The 15,126-nt window shown below is 42.2% G+C and overlaps 1 long non-coding RNA gene across 3 annotated transcripts in view; it reads right to left on the minus strand.

The window, feature by feature from the left end:
- Positions 1-15,126, minus strand: part of LOC113254385 (uncharacterized) — a 66,811-nt gene that overhangs the window by 19,826 nt on the left and 31,859 nt on the right. Inside the window, exon 2 of one of the 3 annotated variants that reach the window (XR_006409393.3) lies at positions 5,605-5,872. The exons of the other annotated variants lie outside the window; for them this stretch is intronic. This is a non-coding gene — a long non-coding RNA (uncharacterized LOC113254385). The remainder of the gene's footprint in view (positions 1-5,604; positions 5,873-15,126) is intronic. 3 annotated transcript variants of the gene reach the window in all.

Genomic DNA, 15,126 nt, shown 5'->3' on the forward strand with positions numbered 1-15,126 from the left:
GAGATTCATACAAGTGTATTAATAGTTCATTTCTTTTTACTGCTGAGTAGTATTCCATGTTATGGATAGACCGTAGTTTGTTTAGCCACTCGCCCTGGGTCTTTTCACCTTTACCGAAGTATAACTGACGAGAAAAATCATAAAATATCCAGAGTGTACACCGTGATGATTTGATATGCATGCACATTGTAAAGAACTCCTTGAGTTAATTTCACACATCTATCACCTCACATACTTACCTGTTTTTGTTTTGTTTTGGTGAGAACATTTAAGTTCTACTCTCAACAAATTTCAGTCGTAAAATACAATGTTACCAACTAAACACACCATGTTATACATTAGATCCTCTGATAGTCTGGACCCTTTGAAACCAGCCTTTCCTTATTTCTCTCCCCCTATGCCCTGTTAGCCACTTTACTCTCTGTTTCTATGAGTTTGACTTTCCTTTAGATTTCCCATTTAAGTGATACCATGCATATTTGTTTTTCACTATCTGATTTATTTCGCTTAGCGCAATGCCCTCAAGGTCCATCCATGTTTTTCACAAATGAAAACTTTCTTGTGGTTGAATAATATTCCACTGTGTATGTGTACCACATTTTCTTTATCAATTCATCTGTTGACAGACATGTCATTTTCCTATCTTGACTATTGTAAATAATGCCGCAGTGAATTATGGGAGTACGGATATTTTTTCAAGATCCTGTTTTCATTTTTTTTTGTATATATACCCAGAAGAGGGATGGCTAGATCATATGGTTCTATTTTTAATTCTATTTTTAATTTTTTTTTTTTAAGATTTTATTTATTTATGTGACAGAGAGACAGCCAGCGAGAGAGGGAACACAGCAGGGGGAGTGGGAGAGGAAGAAGCAGGCTCATAGCAGAGGAGCCCGATGTGGGACTAGATCCCGGTACGCCGGGATCACGCCCTGAGCCGAAGGCAGACGCTTTAACGACTGCGCTACCCAGGCGCCCCTATTTTTAATTTTTTAATTCTATTTTAATTTAATTCTATTTTCATTTTTTTTGTATATATACCCAGAAGAGGGATGGCTAGATCATATGGTTCTATTTTTAATTCTATTTTTAATTAATCTAACAAATAACAGACTTCATACTGTTATACTGTTTCCACAGTGGCTGTACCAATTTATGTCCCTACCAACAATGCACGAGTGTTCGCTTTTCTCCACATCCTCACCAACACTTGTTATCTCTTGTCTTTTTGTTGCAAGTCATTCTGACAGGTATGAGGTGATACCTCATTGTGGTTTTGATTTGCATTTCCCTGATGATTAGTGATAGTTCCTTTTTCAAGCACTGGTTGGCCATTTGTATGTCTCCTTTGGATAGCCATTCACTCTTTGAAGGACATCTGGGGTAGTTACAACTTTTGGTTATTAAAAATAAAGCTGCTATAAATATTTGTATACAGGTTTTGTGTCAACATAACTTTTCATTTCTCTGGGATATGCACCCAGGAGTGCAATTGCTGGGTCATATGGTAGTTGCATGTTTGATTTTAAAGATTTATTTATTTGTTTGAGAGAGAGAGAGAGAGAGAAAGAGAGAAAGAGAGCGTGCACGCATGCGCACATGAGTAGGGGGAGGGACAGAGGGAGAGGAAACCTCAAGCAGACTCCCTGCTGGATGTGAAGGCTGATGGGGAGCTTGATCCCATGCCTGAGATCACACCCTGAGCCAAAACAAAGAGTCGGTTGGAGGCTCAACACCTCTGCACGTTTAATTTTATAAAAAGCTCCCATATTGTTTCCCAGATGCTGCACTATTTTACATTCCCACCAGCAATGTGTGATCCAGTTTTACCAAATCCTTGCCAGTATCCGGTGTTGTCATTATTTCTTACTTTAGCCATTCTGATAGGGGTATACTGATATCTCACTGTTGTTTTAATTTGCATTTCTCTAACGGCAATTATGTTGAATAGCTTTCAGATGTACTTACTTTCCATCTATAGATTCTTCAGGAAATTCATATCTTTGGCTGTCTTCTATTTTCACTGTTCATTTTTTTTTAATTGTTGAGCTTTCTGAGCTTTATATATTCTAAATGTTAGTCCCAATCTTTTGTTTCATATATGGTTTGTAAATATTTTCCTCCAGTCCATAGCTTGCCTTTTCATCCTCTTACTTGGGTCTTTGACAGAGCAAATTAATTTTGATAAAGTCCAATTTATCAGTCTTTTATAGGTTAAACTTCTGGTGTTAAAGCTAAGGACTCCTTGTCCTTGTCTAGCTTTAAAACCTGAAAAATTCTATTTTTTTCCCCTAAAAAATTTAGTCTTATCTTTTGCATTTAAGTTTGTGATCTATTTTGAGTTAATTTTTGTGTAAGGTTTAAGGTACAAATCAAAGTTTATTTAAAAAATTGTTTTTGCCTCTGCGTATACAGTTGCTTCAGCAACATTTGTTGAAAATATAACCTTTCCCTCCGTTGAATTGCTTTTGCACCGTTGTCAAAAATCAGTTGGGCACATTGTGTGAATCTATTTCTTGGTTCTCCGTTCTGTTTGATTGCTCTATGGGTCTATCCCTCTGCCAAAAACCACACTGTTTTGATTACTTTCAATGTATAGTAAGTCTAATATTGGGCAAAGTGATTTCTCCCACTTTATTGTCTTTCAGGGATGTTTTAGCTATTCTAGAGTCTTTGCCTTTCCTTATAAATTTTAGAATAAGTTTGTATATATCTACAAAAACCTTGCTGAGATTTGATAGAAATTACATTAAACCTACTTCAACATAGTAAGGGTCAAATATGAAAAATCCACAGCTAACATCATACTCTATGGTGAAAAACTGAGAGTTTTTCCCTTAAGATCAGTTGCAAGGCAAGGATGTTTAGTCTCACCACTTTTATTCAACATAGTACTGGAAGTCCTAGCCACAGCAGTCAGACAACAAAAAGAAATAAAAGGCACCCAAATTACTAAGGAAGAAGTAAATCTTTCACTATTTGCAGATGACATGATACTGTATATAGAAAACCCGAAAGGCTCCACAAAAAACTACTGGAACTGATCAATGAATTCAATAAGGTCCTAGGACACAACATCGATATACAGAAATCTGTTGCATTTCTATACACTAATAATGAAGTGGCAGAATGAGAAAATAAGAAAACAACCCAATTTTCAATTGCATCAAAAATAATAAAATACCTGGGAATAAACTTAGCCAAGGAGGTGAAAGACCAGTACTCTGAAAACTATAAAACATTAATGAAAGAAATTGAACACAATACAAACACATGGAAAGACATTCCGTGCTCATGGATTAAAAGAACAAATATTGTTAAAATGTCTATACAAAGCAAATCTACATATTTAATGCAATCTCTATCAAAATACCAACAGCATTTTTCACAGAATTAGAACAAATAATCCTAAGATTTGTGTGGAACAGAAGACCCCAAATAACCAAAGAAGTCTTGAAAAAGAAGAAAAAACTAGAGTATTATAATCCCAGATTTCAATACATACTATAAAGCTGTAGTAATCAAAATAGTAGGGTACTGACATAGAAATAGACACATAGGTCAATGGAACAGAATAGAGAGTCCAGAAATATACCCACGAGTACATGGTAAATTAATCTTTGACAAAGGAAGCAAGAATATGCAGTGGGAAAAAGACAGTCTCTTCAACAAATGGTATTGGGAAAACTGCACAGCTACATGAGAAAGAATGAAACTACACCACTTTCTTACATCAGACACAAAAGCAAACTCAAAGTAGATTACAGACTTAAATGTGAGACCCGAAACCATAAAAATTCTGGAAGAGGGCACAAGCAATAATTTCTCTGACATCGGCCATAGCAACTTTTTTTTTTTTTTTTTTTTTTTTTTTTTTAGATATGTCTCCTGAAGCAAGGGAAACAAAAGCAAAAATAAACTATTGGGATGACATCAAAATAAAAACCTCCTGTACAACAAAGGAAACAATCAACAAAACTAAAAGACAATGCACTGAATGGAAGAAGATACTTGCAAATGACATATCTTAGTCATTTAGGGGTTAGTATCCAAAATTTATAAAGAACTTCTATAATTCAACACCAAAAAAACCAAATAACCCAATTATAAAATGGGCAAAAGACATGAGCAGACATTTCTCCAAAGAAGACATCCAGATGGCCAACAGACACATGAAAAGATGCTCAACAGCACTCAGCATCAGGGAAATGCAAATCAAGCCACAGTGAGATATCACCTCACACCTGTCAGAGTGGCTAAAGTAAAAACACAAGAAGCAACAAGTGTTGGCGAGGATGTAGAGAAGAAAGGTACCCTCTTTCACTGTTGGTGGGAGTGGTGCAGCCACTGTGGAAGACAGTATGGCGAGTCCTCAAAAAATTAAACTTAGGGGGGGGTGCCTGGGTGGCTCAGTCATTGGGCATCTGCCTTCGGCTCAGGGCATGATCCCAGGGTTCTGGGATCGAGCCCTGCCTCAGGCTCCCTGCTCTGCTGGGAGCCTGCCTCTTCCTCTCCCACTCCCCCTACTTGTGTTCCCTCTCTCGCTGCCTCTCTCTCTCTCTCTCTGTCAAATAAATAAATAAATAAATAAAATCTTTAAAAAAAATTAGGACTACCCTCTGATTCAGTAATTCCATTACTGGGTATTTACCCAAAGAAAACAAAAACACTAATTCAAAGGGATACATGCACCCCTATGTTTATTGCAGCATTATTTACAATAGCCAAGATATGGAAGCAACCCAAGTATCTACAGATGAATGCATACAGAAGACACACACACACACACACACACACACACACACACACACTGGAATATTACTCAACCATAAAAAGAATGAAATCTTGCCATTTGCAACAATATGGATGGATCTAGAGAGTATAATGCTAAGTGAAATAAGTCAGTCAAGGACAAATACCATATGATTTCACTCATGTGGAATTTAAGAAACAAAACAAATGAACAAAGAAAAAAAGAGACAAACCAAAAAACAGACTCTTAACTATAGAAAACAAACTGGTAGTTACCAGAGGGGAGGTGGGGGGGATGAGTGAAATAGGTGAAGGGGATTAAGAGTACACTTAACACAGTGAGCACTGAGTACTGTATAGAATTGCTGAGTCACTATATTGTACACCTGAAGCTAATATAGAGAATTAAAATTAAAAAGAAATTACATTAAACCTATAGATCAATTTGGAGAGAAGTGACATCTTTTACTATGCTGAGCCTTCTAACTCATGAACAGGATATGTCTTTCCATTTATTTAGGTTTTCCTTAATCTCCTACATTAATGTTTTGCAATGTTCAGCGTACATACACTATACATTGTTTTGCTAAGTGCATATGTAAGTATTTCATTTTCTTTAAAGTGATTATAAATGATACTGTGGTTTTAATTTTGGTGTCCATAGAAATGTGATTGTTTTGTGTTTATCTCGTATCCTGCCTTCCTGAACTCGCTTATAAATTGTAAGAGGTATTTTTTATTTTTTTGTAGATTCCTTGGGATTTTCTGTGTAGATAATCATATCATCTGAAAATAAAGACAGCTTTATTTCTTCCTTTCCAACCCATATGCTTTTAAGTTCTTTTTTCTTACCTTAGTGCTGTGGTTATAAATTCCATATTATGTTAATGAAGAGTGAGGAGAACAGATACCCTTCCTGTTTCCACTGTTAGAAAGAATTCAGTCTTCACTAGTAAGTATGATGTGGGCTCTAGGTTTTTCACAGATGCTCCATATTAAGCTGGGGCAGTTCCATTCTGTTCCTAGTTTGATGTGAGTTTTTATTAGGAATGGTTGTTGAATTTTGTCAAATGCTTTTTCTGCATCCGTGGAGTTGATCATATGCTTTTTCTTTTGGAATCTGTTAATATGAAGAATTACTTTGATTGGTATTATTACAGCATTATAGTTTTATTATATTAAACCATCCTGCAGAGCTGTGCTGGACTCCATTTGGTCATAGTCAATTTTTAAAAATATGTTGTTGGTTTTGATTTGTTAAATTTTGGTTAAGAGTTTTTGCATCTGTGTGACTGCAGAAGACCATCTTGTACCAGGTAGCGGAGGTTCGGGAGGCACTTAGACTCAGGGTTAGCAAGACTGCCCCTCCGGTCAGAACTGTGCAAAGATAAAATGGCCTTCTTTGAAGGGTAACCATGTCCTGTCCTGGGGGCTATTCAAACTCTGGCTTAATGACCACTTGATGGGAATGTTGTAGAGGAAATTCAGAGGCCAACTGGTGGGAGTGTGACTGGACAGCCTTACAATTCCATTCCAGCCAGAAAGCATGTGATTTCATGAACTCCATTGCCCTGATTCCCAGCGCTCCAGCATTTCCTGTCTGCAGTCGGGAGGCGGGCTGGGCTTGCCCACCACCTGTGGTCTAGCACCCCTTGCAGGGGTTGCTGCGGAGCGGTGGGGCTGCCAGCCGCCCGCTACCCGCTACCCGGGCAAGCAAGATGCCCCGGGGCCTGCGTAGAGTCTTTGACCCTTGAGATAAGCCTCTGCTCTGGGCCTCTTGTGCCAGATACCGCTACTCCTCTCCAAACCCCAACCCCAGCGGGCTCTTTATTTCCGTGACCCTGGGGTCACTGTGGCTTGAGTCTTGCAAGGCTGGAACAGAACATGCTGGAGCAGGACAGACTGTTTTGTAAGAGTTTCTCAGTCTGTCCAAGTTTGTACTTCCTTTAAAAGACTTTCCAGTTGTTTTTTACCCCTCTTCTTTTCACTAACTTGAAAACAGCAAATCATATTTTGCCAAGAGAGAAAAAAATCCCTCATGCAGAGGCTTTCTTCTGAACTCATCCCTTAGTAAACACTATTTCTGAGTGGGCTTCCAAGCTGGCCCAGCACTGATCTACCAGTATCACTCACAGCACTGGAGAAAGTGGATTTGGAACTTGCAGCCTTGATTTGAAGACTACTCTGTCTCTGCTTCTGTTGTAGTCCATGCTGGGGTGTGTGTGTGGGGGGGGGGGGGAGTTTGGGTTTTGTTAGAGAGGGAGAAGTGGGGAGGGGCAGAGGGAGATGGAGAGAGAGAATCTTAAGCAGGATCCACACACAGCAGGGAGTCCGACACAGGGCTCGATCTCACAACCCTGAGATCATGATCTGAGCTGAAATCAAGACCCAGACGCTTAACTGACTGAGCCACCCAGGCACCCCTGTGTATTTCAGACCAGGAGGTGAGAGATGTTTGTGGTGTGTGTGTGTGTGTGTGTGTGTGTGTGTGTGTGTGTAGTCAAGGGCACATCAATTGTTTTGCCAGGTGGTGAAATAGAACATCAACTGTCATGACAAAAAGGGGCTTGTGGAATGGCAGACTCCTGTCTCATCATGTTGAATAAATTCAAATCCAAACTCTTTAATGTGATATGAAATATACTCATGGAGATCCAGCTTTCTCTCTGCTTCTTCTCCTGCTCACACTCCTATCCTTTCCTCAATAATCTGCCAAGTCACTTGAAATTCCTTCCTTAAGCACTGCTGCTTACATGTCTCCAGGGATTCTGGTTAGAAGAAGTAGGTACCATGGGACGGATTTCTCGTTACCTATTAGTACTCATCTTAGCAGGAATTGCTTTATCACGTGTTCTAGCAGAGAACCTAGATTCTAGAGTGGAGATAGAATGGGACCTAACACAGGCAAATTGGGTGCTGAGAGGAGGTGAAACAAAGGACCTGATGTGGGCAGAGTCTAGAGGAGGAAGCAGGACAGTGAGGGGCCGAAAGGGCAGCTCTAAGGATCAAATGCAAGTGTGAACATGGCAGCAAACGTGTGCGTTTTATGCCTTATCCCATGCAAGGGCATTTCCAGGTGAGTACTTGGATTACCCTCCCAGAGCCCCAAGGGCAACACGGCAAAGTCTTCTCCAAGGGCTGCATACTACAGATAAAGCAAAAGAACCACAGAGGTAAAAGCTGCTGGTCTCCAGGTATGGCTCATTTCCAGGATCCCTGCAGAGGCTTTGGAATGGGAGGAAGGACACGTGCTTGGAGGCGGATGACTTGCCTCTAGGCCCCGTTCTGCATGTACCAGCTGAGAGATCCCGGGCTGGCCTCCATTTCGCCATCTGTCAAATGACATCAGGCACCTGCGTCTTCCTGCTGGGTGAGCTCACACACTCCTGTTGCATCAACTACTGTTAATATGCCAACGTCCCCAAATCCCACTGACCAAGCCAGTCCCCCCCTGAGCTCCTCCTGAGACCTGAATCCAATCTTCCCCAAACATCTCCATTTGGGATTCACAGACCCCTAGAGCTTAGCGTGCCCCATTGACCCGCTCACCTTTCTTTCCAAACCTGCTCCTCCTCCTGGTTGCATTGAGGTAAATGACACTGTCGTTTACCCGTGGGCCCAAAAGGAAAGCTAGATGTTTTCCCTAGCCTCTCCTTTACCTCCCACATTCAGTAACAAACTCTCTATAGGCCTCTTAAATGTCTCTTGAATCCAATCCTGCTCTCCGTTGTCATTGCCACCGCTCTGGACTGAAATCACACCATCTCTCTCCAGGACCAATGCGGTGACCTCCTGTCTCACCCTTCAGTCTGGTGTCCCTCCTGCGTGATTGCTTTTTCTAAACTGCAAAGCACTTGTGCCTCTCTTACTTAACACCCTTAGTGATTACCTATTTATTTCCAATGGGGTAAGAATCTAAACTCCTTAACATGTCCTAGTTCCCCTCTTGACTCATTTCCTGCCCCTCTTCCCTCCCCCCCTTTATGCTCTACCTCTCACCATGCTCAACCACTCAGAGTGCCGCACGTGGGCAAGACTCTCTCTCTTTCATAACTTGAATGGTCTGCTCCCTTGCCCAGTATTCTTTTGACTCTAATTTTTGCCTGCCTAGCCCCTACTGAGATCCAGATTCTTCCTCAAGAAACCACCCTGGTCCACCTGAGCCAGACCAGGCTTGCCTCAAGGCTCCCTTCTCCTCTCATGGAACCTATCATACTGACTGGTGACAGTGACATTGCCTCTTCCTTCATGGGTCCCTGAGCTCCTCAAGTGTGGGCATATGCCTTAGTCCCTCCGTCTCCCAGTACCTGGCATGGTGCTGAGCCCTCCCTTAGTGTTGCTGAATGAGTGAATGAATGAATGAGGCTTGTCACAGTACTTGAGAGGAATAAATGATGACATGTGAAAATACCTTGCAAACTGTAAATGTGTTAGGGATATTTTTGAGAGTCAAAAGATTTAGGGAGGAAATAAACATGCGAGGCAGGGCCCCCTGGACAGTGAAAGAAGAAGAGGTGGACCCGTGATTTCCTAGGAGTCAGGAGACTACCAGGATGGCTCTGAACACAGCTCAGATGACCGGGGGGGGGGGGGGGGGGGGGGGGGGAGGGGCGTGAGAGGAGATGAGCCTCCTGAGAAACCAGTCTGGACCACACATGCTTGGGGCGGACGACACCGTATGGCTCCGGCTCCTCACACAGCGCATCGGTCCTTCAGTCAGGCGCTTGGCCAGTGAGCAAACACGTTTCTAGCTTGGAACCAGTGCTTCCTTATGTTCCCATGACCCTTCATGAGGGGGAACATGCAGACTTCTGGAAGAATACACTCATAGTCTTTATCAAAGACGTAGACTAGATTTTGATGGCATTTTGGCTGAGGCCCTGGAATGCCCATGTTCTCCTTGCCAACAATACCTCCTCTTTGAGAGAGAGAGAGATTGATAGCAAATGGGAACCCAGTACTGCTATTTCTGTGGGCTCTGCACAATACCCACGTAGGCCTCGGCCCGCCCCACCCCCGGCCCCAGGGCGCAGCGCGGGGGCAGCTGAGCTAGAGCGGAGGTAGCGGAGGTAGCGCCTGCAGGAGAGGCGCAGCCTCCGTTTCCCACTACGAGCGAATACAGACCTCAGATTCTCTGCACTCCCTGGGCTACAGAGACGTAAGGACAGAGACAGACAGAAGGGGCCAGGCCTCAATGTAGGGGTGGGGGGGGGGGGCATGGGGTGGTGGCTGGTCACAGACATGTGGATGTTTCCATCTCACAGAAATGTTATAAAAACTGTGCCCTGATGACCGTAGTGGTGCAATCATATTGACAGAGACGTTAGCGTGAGGAAGAATAAAAGGGATGTGGACAAGGAGGGTTTCTTCTCCTCAGAGGCTCTATGGAGTAAATGAGGGCCCCCACACATCCAGGAAGGCAGTTAGATAGACCCCCCTTTTTTTCATTTATGCCCCTTCCAGAAATCTTTATTTCCTATTTTTTACTTATATTTATTATTATTTTTTTAATAATTTATTTTATTTTATTTATTTATTTGACAGAGATAGAGACAGCCAGCGAGAGAGGGAACACAAGCAGGGGGAGTGGGAGAGGAAGATGCAGGCTCATAGCGGAAGAGCCTGATGTGGGGCTCGATCCCATAACGCCGGGATCACGCCCTGAGCCGAAGGCAGACGCTTAACCGCTGTGCCACTCAGGCGCCCCTATATTTTTTATTATTTTTTTAACATTTTTTTTATTATATTATGTTAGTCACCATACAGTACATCCCTAGTTTTTGATGTAAAGTTCCGTGATTCATTACCTGCGTATAACACCCAGTGCTCTCTTAATTAGTTAGCTATACGTGTGTATTCAATACTGCTATGGGCCAAATTGTGTCCTTCCCCAAATCCCTATGTTGAAGCCCTAACCCCCAATGTGACTATATTTGGAGATAGGACCTTTAAGAAAGTAATTAAGGTCAAATGAAGTCTGGAAGGTGAGCCCTAATCAGTTAGGACTAGCGTCCTTATGAGAAGAAGACAGAAGAAGTTCTGCAAGCCAGGAAGAGAGTCCTCACCAAAACTCACCTCTGCCAGCACCTTAATCTTGGACTTCAAGCCTCCCATGAGCCTGTGAGAGCTGTGAGAAAATGCACGTCTGCTGTTTAAGCCCCCAAGCCTGTGGATTCTGTCATGGCGGCCCCAGCAGACCGATACAAATACCTACTATGTGCAAAGTCCCTGGCCTCACAAATGAGGATCCCTGGAAAGTTTGTGTGGGATTTTTCCTGTTTGAGTCCCATTCTTTGAGTCTCCTGAAGTATCATTTCTTCTTGTAACAGTATGGTTTAAAATAAAATTGTGGCCTTCCAAGAACTTTTGAGAGAAACCACCACTCATCCTTCATTAAAGGCCATTCCCTCTGGCTCCTCTTTCTGTCTCCTAAATTCAGAAGTTTGTGCACCCACGAGATAAGTGGGAGAAGGGTCATTCTCAATGCCTCGAGGTATGGGCTTTCTACCACAGATAGACTCACAGTCCTGTGACCTCATGCCAGGCTGGGAGGGAGAACGTGGGTTCTGAAGTCCCCAGATCTTCCCAGTGTGCTGCATGAGTGTATTAAAATTCCCAGTATTACTTAAAATAAAACTAAGAGACACATAAATCACTTCGAGTTTTCTCAGAATTACTGTGTTCTTTTTTTTTCCCCAAGGGTTAATTTTCAGAAAGAGTTCGATGCTTTTCTCTAAGTAAAGAGCTTTGTTCAGGGAGTTATTGAAATCAAGTACCATTATGCTTCTGAGCTGCAGGGGATAGAGAGGGTTCAGCTCATATAAACCAAGGTGGGGGGCCCCTGGGCCGTTGACAAAGTGGACATTGGTGCCTGTCACTGTGACCGTGTAGCTGCGGGAAAGGGACCACTCACAGAGCCTTTCATCTCACACTGATGTCCTGCTGGGGAGTGGAATATGGGGCAGGCGTGCCAGTCTGGCATGTTCCAGAGGACTTTTATGGGCAAGCAGAGGTGGCTCCAACCACAAGTCCAACATGGGACGACACAGAGAGCAGAGATTCAGAATTCAGGGAGGTGGCAAGATGGAAACCTGCCCTCAGGAGAGAATATCATGATGTGGTGCATCCTCTCCTCTTTGCCCTTGATTTCTCAACAAAGTCAGGAAAAAAGAACAAGAGGAAGAGTTGAGAAAGGAGAATGTTGAACTCTTTTAATGGACAGCTCTATTTTGTGGATTAATAATTCATAAAGAACAATGATTACTACTCACAAGGATTAAGAGCTCACAAGCAGCATGTCTTGGCAACCTAAAGTGGTCATGCAGGGAGCTGAAGCAGAACATCTGCTGGACTTGAATGAGGTCTAGAACCATTCATCGTATAAGCACGCTGCCCACAGAAGAAGTTTAAATGACCAACCAAATATGAGAGCGACTCAACCTCACCACAAGTTGTAGAAAGGCAAGTGAAAGATTATATATATATATATATATATACACACATACCAGCAACTGGTACATACCTAGAAGACAATGATATATTATAATATATATATTATATATATATTATATATATATTTGCCTCCCAAAGTTTAGAATTTTTAACAGTACTACTCTAGGTTTTAGTTCAGAGTGAAGTGGGCCCACCTCTGTCCTTCCTTCCCACTCAGAGGCCTACTGAAACAGCAGCAAAGAATAAATTCAGGGGTGCACAGTGTAGCGGGGTAGGCATGTCAGCAGAGTTTCTGACAATTCCCAGAAGATGGAAAACAAATGGGATTGAATTGCCAAATAAACCAGAGAGGGGGAAGCTGTATCTGAGGTATGAAAGAATGTTGCTGTGAGAGAGTCGGACTTTTGGAAAGAGAGCTGTCTTCCTGGGGGGTCCGGAAGGGGTGTCGAGCTCTGAGTTGACAAAACGGTTAAGTAGGAATGGAATGGGGTTGGTCATCAGGATGACCATTTGCAGGGAGATCTGGGGAGCAGCTAAACTGGTTGCCCACCTTCACTCCCACCACTTCCCTGCTATGGGGGCAGAGCAGCTGGCCATGTACTGGTCACCTTCAGAGATGAGTGTGCTCTTTAGGGCAACTCAGCAGTTGCTCTGGGGAGGTCTAGGGCTCCTTGAGTGATGGTGGTCCCTCTAGAGTGAGGCTGTCCTCGTGTTGGCCCTAAGAAGAGGGCATGCAGTGGTGTGAGGAACATCCTGTCAGCCTGATTTCTACCCCTTTATCTAAAGTGAGCAGCCCAAGTCTATACGCTCTACCTTTTAACATAGACTTGTAAATGTGAGTGGATAGACCAAGGACAGCCAGAGTTCATGAAAATTAAACATTTCAATAGAAGGGCTGAAAGATAAAGTTGAGGAAGTATTCCAGAATATAGACCAGAAAGAGAGTGATGAAAAATATGAGGGGTAAGTTAAAAGACATGTAGGATCAATTCAAGATGTCTAACATCTATCTGGCAGGAATTCCAGAAAGAACAAGGAACATGAAGAGGAAAATTATTAAGGGAAAGACAACAGTTTTCATATTGGAAGTTGTTGAGGATTCAACAAAAAGAATTTTTAAAAGGACCCATATATGTTGTGATAAAATTTAGAACATGAAATGCAAAGAGAAGATTCTCAGTGCTTCCAGGGAGTAAAGATAGAGTACTATAAAAGAGTAAGAACTAACATGGCTGTGGCCTTCTTGTCAGTAATCTTGGATGCCAGAAGAGTGACTTAGTGGAACAATGTCTTTGAATACGGAAGGAATGTGATTTTTTAAAAAAGATTTTATTATTTATTTGACAGAGAGAGAGGAAGAGTGTGAACACACAAGCAGGGGGAGTGGGAGAGGGAGAGGCAGGCTTCCATGCTGAGCAGAAAGCCCGATGTGGGGCTCAATTCCAGGACCCAAGGTTCATGATCCAAGCCAAAGGCAGATGTTTAACTGACTGAGCGACCCAGGCACCCCAGAAATGTAATCTTTTAAATCTAGAATTATTAATTCAACCAAACTATTTACCAAGTGTCAGGGCACACAGAGAGTTTTTCAGTACCATACTACTCAATCCTGCAGTTAATAATATTTTTACAATTACAGTATTAAAAAGACTGACTATTTATTTATTTATTTATTTATTTATTTATTTGACAGAGAGAGAGAGCCAGCGAGAGAGGGAATTGGAGAGGAAGAAGCAGGCTTCCAGCAGAGGAGCCTGATGTGGGGCTCGATCCCATAACGTTGGGATCACGCCCTGAGCCGAAGGCAGACGCTTAACGACTGAGCCACCCAGGCGCCCCTGATAATTGATTTTCAATTCTCAGAGTGTCTATAGGCAAAACAAAGATTCAAATATTTATCCACAGTCTTTGGGTTGCTGTAACAAAATACCACAGGCGGGGTAGCTTATACACAATGCAAATTTATATTTCACAGGTATGAGGGCTGAAAGTCCAAGGTCAGGGTGGCAGCGCAGTTAGGTGCTTGTGAAGACCCTTTTCTGGGGCGCAGACTGCCAACTTCCTCACATGGCAGAAGGAGAAAGTAAGCTCTCTGTGGCCTCTTTTGTAAGGGCTCTAATTACATTCATGAGGGATCCACCCTCATGACCTAAGCAACTCCTAAAGGTCCCGCCTTCCAGTTCCATCACATTGGAGATCAGGATTCCAACATATGACCTGGCGGCAGGGGACCATAGCATTGAAAGATTACTTGTATGGGGGCACCTGGGTGGCACAGTCGGTTAAACATCCGACTCTTGGTTTCAGCTCAGGTCGTGATCTCAGGGTCATGAGGCTCTGTGCTCAGCGTGGAGTCTGCTTGAGTTTCTCTCTCCCTCTCCCACTGCCCCTACCTGTCCTCTAAAATAAATACATAAATCTTAAAAAAGAAAGAAAGAAAGATTACTTGTGTGTGTTCTTTAATAAGATGAAAGAGGAATCCAAGAAAGACAAAGTCATGGGATCCAAGAAACATTAGAAATAACTTAAGGGTGTAATTAAAATAAAAAAAAGTCAACCTGGCAGCACTGAACATACCTAGAAGACAATGAGATAAAACTAGGCCATTCAAAATTGGTATGTTTAAGAAATTGGATACTCTTAATGATATGGTAATGAGGATATATGTTTCTATCATTAATTAGCTTAAAAAAGAAAAGTAGAAACCCCAGAAAAAAGAAAAATCAGAGGTAAAATCCCAATCCAAATAAGAAGCAACCTAAATTAAGGTATAGTTGTGAGAAACTGATTGGGGTAAGAAAAGAGGACTTACTTGATTTTGACTTTTGAACATTCTCTTTTGAGTAGCTTAGGACTATTTCCTTCCTTGATTCTTCAGTAAATAATTTTTATATATTTACAGTGATAAAAACTTATTGATTT

The sequence above is a fragment of the Ursus arctos genome, unplaced genomic scaffold (assembly GCF_023065955.2).
Source record: "Ursus arctos isolate Adak ecotype North America unplaced genomic scaffold, UrsArc2.0 scaffold_12, whole genome shotgun sequence".
Lineage (NCBI taxonomy): Eukaryota > Metazoa > Chordata > Mammalia > Carnivora > Ursidae > Ursus > Ursus arctos.